The sequence below is a fragment of the Fukomys damarensis genome, unplaced genomic scaffold (genome assembly GCF_012274545.1).
Source record: "Fukomys damarensis isolate Sample0158 unplaced genomic scaffold, DMR_v1.0_HiC HiC_scaffold_10, whole genome shotgun sequence".
Classification (NCBI taxonomy): domain Eukaryota; kingdom Metazoa; phylum Chordata; class Mammalia; order Rodentia; family Bathyergidae; genus Fukomys; species Fukomys damarensis.
Window position 1 is genome coordinate 31466316 of NW_022900922.1, and position 6265 is coordinate 31472580.

At 38.4% G+C, this 6265-nt stretch overlaps 1 pseudogene; it reads left to right on the forward strand.

Moving 5' to 3' along the window:
- The window catches only part of LOC109117981, a 26944-nt pseudogene extending 26218 nt beyond the window's left edge, over positions 1–726 (forward strand).
- The last annotated feature ends 5539 nt before the right edge of the window (positions 727–6265 follow it).

Consider the following 6265-nt stretch of genomic DNA (forward strand, 5'->3'; position numbering starts at 1 on the left):
GGTGAGAGCCGCCTCTTATTCGTGGGTCATCAGAGGCCGATCCGATCTTGAATGTCTGTGGAGGAAATCTTTAAGAAGTTAGAGTACACGGCCCAAGTCTGGTTTCTGATCAAAGGCGCTTTATTGGCTCAGCAAAACGATTATATACTGTTATCCCAGGGGGAGGGTTCAGCAAGCTTATTGGACAGCTCAAGCAAATCCTCTACCAATCACATGAGTCATTCAAGCATTTAACCATACAGCAATCAGTATTTTACCAAATGTGGGGAGGGGTAAGTGCACAATCCCTAGGGGCAAGTAGGACGGGGAAAATACCACCTGCTTCCTGCTCCAGATCCGGTGACCCTGTGGTTAGCACAAAGGGCTATTTTTTCTGTAAGATTTCCTGTTTTGCCCAGGGGCTAGACCTGCCAAAGGTCACGTATGTAGTCTAGTGGGATTTTTCCACTGAGGCAAAGGCTAAGGTTGAGGGCAGCCTTCTTATGCAGGCCCAAGCAGTCTCTCACAACTGATGAACTAGAAGAAATTGAGGACATAGCAGAAAGTGAAGACAAAGGGGAAGACCCCGCTCTCCACAGTCGCGGCCAAGCCCTCAGGCCCAGCAAGCCAAGAAGAACAGAACAAATGGAAACCCAGGGCAGGGGGCCCTCAGGGTCAGAGGATTCACTGCTCCGGAGAATGAAGAAGAGCACACATTTCAGTGAGGGGGAAGAATTTAGTGATTAGAGTTGTATAATGTAGATGTCAGGACAATAAAAACCATCTGCAGTACAAATTATTTGCGTACAGTAACATCTAATATCAAATACTATTTACCATAAAATAGTGTGTAGAAAATAAAAAAATAATTTTAAAAAGCAAAATAAACCATCACAACTAGCAGATGTGATGAATTTCCAAGGCACAAGTGTGAAATACTTTGAAAGTGAAACATCGCAACAGACCTGCACTGTAAAAAATGTCAAGAGAAGTCCATCAAGTAAAGGAAAATGTTATACATCACAAATTTGGATGGAAAAATGACAAAAAAAGACTAAGTGAAAATAAAATACAATTTTTAATTTTTCATATTCTTAACATAAAAGCTGAACATACGTGTGTTAGTTTTCTGTCACTGTGAAAAAAAATCTAAGATAATCAACTTTAAGGAAGAAAGGTTTATTTTGGCTCAGTTTTAGTCCATGGTTGGTTAGCTCTGATGACTTGGGGCCTGTGGCAAGGCAGCACATCATTGTATGAAAGCATGGCAACAAAAAAATGCTTACCTCATGGAGGATAGGAAGTGTAAAGAGAGAAGGGGCTAAGGTCTGGATATTCTATTCAAGGACACACCCTCAATGACCTCACTTCCTCCGACCCAGCCCCACCTCCTAAAGTTCACAATCTTCCAGCCTGTAAGGCAGGCTGGGAAACAAGCCTTTCCCCGTGTGCCTTTGTGAAGGTACATTCGAGATCTAAACCATAACAAGAGGTAACAATATATTAGGTAACTATAACAAAATAGAAGTGAAAAGAATGGCAGCAATGTGCAAAGAATGAGAAAGAGAAACTAGAAATAATGTTATAAAATGCCTGCACCATTCTCAAGAGTTTGATTCTATTTAAAAGTGGACTTAGCTTATTTAAAATGCATATTGTAGACCTGAGGGAAGCAACTGAAACTTTATAAAAAATTTAACCAATTGTAATGAAAGAATGTGTCCCAGAGGCAAGAAGCTTACAGAAAACAGGCAAGAGGAATACAAAGAAAAACACAGGTAAATGCACTTCCCAGGTGAACTGCTATTGATGCATGATAAACAGGAAATCTTGTAGTCAACCAGAGATAAAGGTATATGACACACAGACAAACAGGGATAAAAGTGAGAGGAGACTTCTTATCAGAAACCATACAAGCCAGAAGACCATGGAGAGATGGTTTAAATGTAGTTAAAGAAAATTGTTGCCTGAAATTCAATACCCTTTTAAAGTATTTTTGCACTACTGAAGGTTAAATAAACTTTAGCAAATAAAAGCTGAATAGTTAGTACTACAAAAAAGCTTAAAAAATGTTATTTGGATGGAAGGAAAATGATACAAAACATAAAACTGCATCTGCACGTGGGGATGATAAACTCCAATATCTATAAAATAATGCATAAAAATTAAAACCATTTTTTCTGATTTTTAATCTGTTTAAAAGATTATTGTCTAATGCACAAAACATAGTAGCCATGAATTGTGAGATGTAAATCATATGAAGAATAAAAATCTGTAAAATCATTAGCAAAATGATAGCTGGGGAGAAATGGAAGTACACTGTTATAAGATTTTTATACTATGTACAGTTTACTATTATGTGATGGTAGAAAAGATACATTGTAATTCACACACAAAGAAAACAAAGAACTGAATAAAGCAAATACTCTAGTAGAGAAAACAGAATCATAAAAATACTCCAATGCTCCAAAAGAAAAAAAATGAAGAAAATGGTACAGAACAGATCAAACAGGAAATAAATGCCAAGATGGTAAATTAAATCCAACTATATGTAAATTATGTTAAATATGTATTACTTACCTATTGCCATTAAAGGCAGAAATTGTCAGATTGTATAAAAGCAATAGTCAACCATCCTGTCTTGAATTCATGGTATGATAATAAATGTTTAAATATAAAAATAACATCCACTAAGCTCAGACTTCTCATCTATCATTAATCTACTGGTAAAATCAAAGTGAAATGGTTCTATTATAAATATTCATCAATTTTCTGTGAGTATCTTAAAGTAATTAAACAAATGCATGAAATAAAACAAGATTGTAGTAAGATATAGTCGTAAGATTTATCAGACATCTTGTATCAATGGTTAAGTAAGAGGAACCATACAAAGTTTATTTCACATACTTTTACAAGTCAGAAATAAAAGCTCAAAATCCTAAAGATTTGGGAATATAAAATGGATTGACTGACCCTAAATTAAAATGTGCATAAATGCAAAATTTTATACTATGAGAAGCTGCTATAACTTGACTAGTAAAAAGCAGTACTACAGCTATCAGAGTGCTTTATCTGTACTTGAATCTATTAATATTTTCCTACTGTTTGTGTCTTCCTTTAGGGCTACTGATGTGCAGTTAACTACATTATGCATTTAAACCTCCTGTGGAGAATCTGTGGGTGTGTTCCTGGCAAGAACCCTGGTGGTATCTGCTTGGTCCAAATCTTATAGGTTACTGTCAGAAAAGTCTGAAACTGCTAAGAAGAGTGACATATAATGAGAGGTGACTTTGTTTCCATCATGTAACCGTATTGTATACCTAAAATGTACCAGTAAACTCAATGAACAAACAAAAAAGAAAGGTGAAGCTTATACTTGGAAACTGGACATCTCAATGGAAAACCAACTCCACATGAGCAGAACTTAGCCCATCTTTCCCACACCTCTTCCACTTAAGACTTCACCCTACTGTTCTCTCACTAGCAATCTACTGCTTCTGTCTGTCTGCAAGTGCACTGGAGACCCTCAGCCACAGCTGTCACTGTGCTAAGATGGGGAGAAGCCACCTCATCCCATCTACTCACATAGCACACTACCTATAAATGATCTTGGGATCAAAAGGAGAAATGGGTTTGAAGGAGACAGTAACTGGAAATAGGGTTGGACAACTCAAGGCCAAACTCAATTGTGTCCCCAGCGTAAGAGATGGTCCTCAATCCATTTCAGCTGAATTCAAAGACAAGAAGTGACTCTTGAGTTTTATTTTAGAAAAGTCAACCAAAGCTTTGTCCTCAGAGTTGTCTGTCTAGGATCAAATGATGACCCAACATCAGGACACCACTAAACAGTGGAAATAAGAATTAATGAAGGAAGTGCTGTTAGGAACCCAGTGGATGTGGAAGGTTGGACCCACAGTGGAAGAAAGAAGGATTGGTTTTCTCAGAGACACAAAAGGGTGGGGTAAAGGGGCAATATTATTTGGCTCCAAATGACTTAGGGTTCCGTTGTAAATCTTCTAAGGAATTTTGCTATACTTAATGGAAAAATATACAAAGAAGTACAAGTCTAATTTCTAATCTGCTTGGTCTAATAAATAAAAATGTTAAATTCTTTCTGCTGGAATAGTTTCTTTGTAATATGAGTGCAAGGAAAGTGTGGATGCCATACAGCCCAGCCAGATTCCTGAACCACATTTTTCTTGCTCCATTCAAACCTTCCCATCTGACTCCATGTTTTTGTTGCAGAGGGTTCATACTGCTTTCCATCCCCCTACCACAGCGTAGGCCCAATTGCAAAGATTGCTCCATGGATAGGCAAATGATTCATGCAGGAATATAGTTCTGGGCTTCAGAGTAAGACTTCCCCTTCCTGTTGGAGTTGTCAATCTAGAAGGGTGTAAGTCTGTACCTAGTGGTTCTGTCTTCCATGGAGAGCAAAAATGCATGGGGAATGGAGTGAAACAAAGCCAGAGAAGGGGACGGTGGCCCGAGTTCTGTGCTGAAACCATGGAACCAACTCTCAGAGAGTCTGCACTAGCCTTCCCAGGTACTGAACTAGTAATATCCACATTTTAGTTAGTTGAAATCTCCGTCACTTGCAGTTGAAAAATGAAATCCTTACTACTTAAAATACTGACTGCCGAAAGACAGGGTGTGTACTCATGAGAGGACTGCAACTGAGTCACTTAGGACTGCAGTAAGAACCCAGAACTCCTCACAGGTGGTGCTTACTGTAGCGACCTGTTGTGCTGCTATTTGGCTCAACCAACATTCTTAAAGACGGATCTGGGCCTCAGAAAAACAAAACTATAAAAAATAATCTTCTAAGAAGATATAAACTCAGTAAGCTGTGTTCCTAGAGGGTGAAGCTTCATTTTAGTGGTGTCTCCATTAGAAATGGATATTTTGAAAGCAAGGCCATATGTTTATTTCTACCAGGGACCAATGAACTTATCTTGCTTCATGTCTGAATCCCTGGTCTAGCTAGTTACTTCACAAAAAATAAAGGGGAATTTGATACTACAAATATGATTGTGCACTGCACCTTATCATATGCATAAAGGACAAAAAGCTAGAAGTCATGCTCACCTGACTCAGTAATGATGCCCCAATCACAAGCTTGAGGAGGAGGCTGAGCAGGGTTTGACCCCTACAATATAATTATGTGTCTTTGAATGAATTAAATTCCCAATGTTAGAAGGTAACAAGTGTCTTTCTAGTCATCCGCACAATTCAAATTCACAAAACCATGATTATTTCCCACCCGGGACCTCAGATCTAAATCCTACCCTTAAATCTCCCAGATGGCTGGTGAGAGCCACTTTCATTCAACCGTAGTGACTCAAGTTAGGAATCTAAGGGCCTTCTTTGCCCTTCTCTTTAATGAATAATAGCATAAAAATAGTCTCCTGCACATATTTTATACATTCCCTAGTTTCGCCTCCATTCCCTGTTTTTAGTTCTGGTCCTTTCTATTGTTGGTTGGAAAATTTGAAACAATTAGTTCACTGTGCCTTTTCCCCTCTAGACTCATTGCTCTATTTACAGACCAACATTTTGATCTTCCCTCTATGGACCATCAGAGCCCTGTCTGTATGATACAGGTTTGACTTGCAGGCTCAGTATTTTCCAACATTCTGCTAGGTCCTCCAAGACACAATTCAGACTTCTCTTTTTTCTTCTAGCGGGTTCATACTCCACATTAAAACCTGTCCATTGTGATATTTTTTTCTTTCTATTCTTTGCATGTGTTCTTTGCCACTGTTTATCCTCTTCCTGAAACCACCACACACGTCAGCTTGGCTGCCTCCTCATGTGCAAGACCTTCTACCATGAATTGAGTGGACTCAAGACCCCTTTTCCCTGTATTCAGAATAGTGAATGACAAACAGGGACAATTAAGTGGGTATGTATAAAACACAGAGTTGTGAATTTTAAGTGGAAAAGTTTTTAGTCTGTTGTATCCGTCTGGTCTCCAAGTGACAACAAGAAGCCTCATACTGGAGAATTTCCTACACTCCTCTAATATTTGATCTCCAATGTATGAACCATTCTCTAGTTATAAATCAGAGAGGCTCATCTACCTTCTTGTGTCTCTGGGAGCTTATTCTGTGGGCCTGGACTTCTAAATATTTCTATCTGGGCCTATAAAGTGGTCATAAAAAGCATGCTCCTTGATATATTGCCATTTCTGGATATATTCATGCAGCATAAAGAATTCAGTACACTTTTCTCTCATGGAAAGTCAGTCCAGAGTTATTTCATCCTTGAAAATTATTACTTGAAG